The following is a 443-nucleotide window of genomic DNA, read 5'->3' as shown; positions in this document are numbered from 1 at the left end:
CACACACACACACACACACACACACACACACACACACACACTTCCTGTTTTTTGAAACTGGAAATGTGGTAACCCTACAAAAATGAAGCCTGGCGGTGTACAAAGCAGTGCCCAGCAGGTAAGTCTGTGGAGGGGAAGGGGCAGTGGGAGGGGAGGGAAGGGTAAGGGGGGGCAGATCAAGGCCCCCACAGTGAGGGAGGGATTGGGGCAGGGACAGGGGTGAATGGGAAGCCACACAATACCATGTTGTGCCTCCCACTGCCAAGTGGGCAGGTGGTGTGGCATGGCCAGTGCGCAGCTCCCAGGGCAAAGGCAGCAGGGTGAAGAGCCCCACCCTGCTGCCCACTTCTGCCCCACACAAATCCAGGAGGCACATGCCCCCCATGCCTCCCCCACAGGTGCATGCAGTGGTAGGGAGCTGCCCCCCCCCCCCCCCCCCCCCC

This window comes from Gavialis gangeticus, unplaced genomic scaffold (assembly GCF_001723915.1).
Source record: "Gavialis gangeticus isolate Ggan-Ray unplaced genomic scaffold, GavGan_comp1, whole genome shotgun sequence".
Taxonomy (NCBI): Eukaryota; Metazoa; Chordata; order Crocodylia; family Gavialidae; genus Gavialis; species Gavialis gangeticus.
This window is presented reverse-complemented; position numbering follows the sequence as displayed.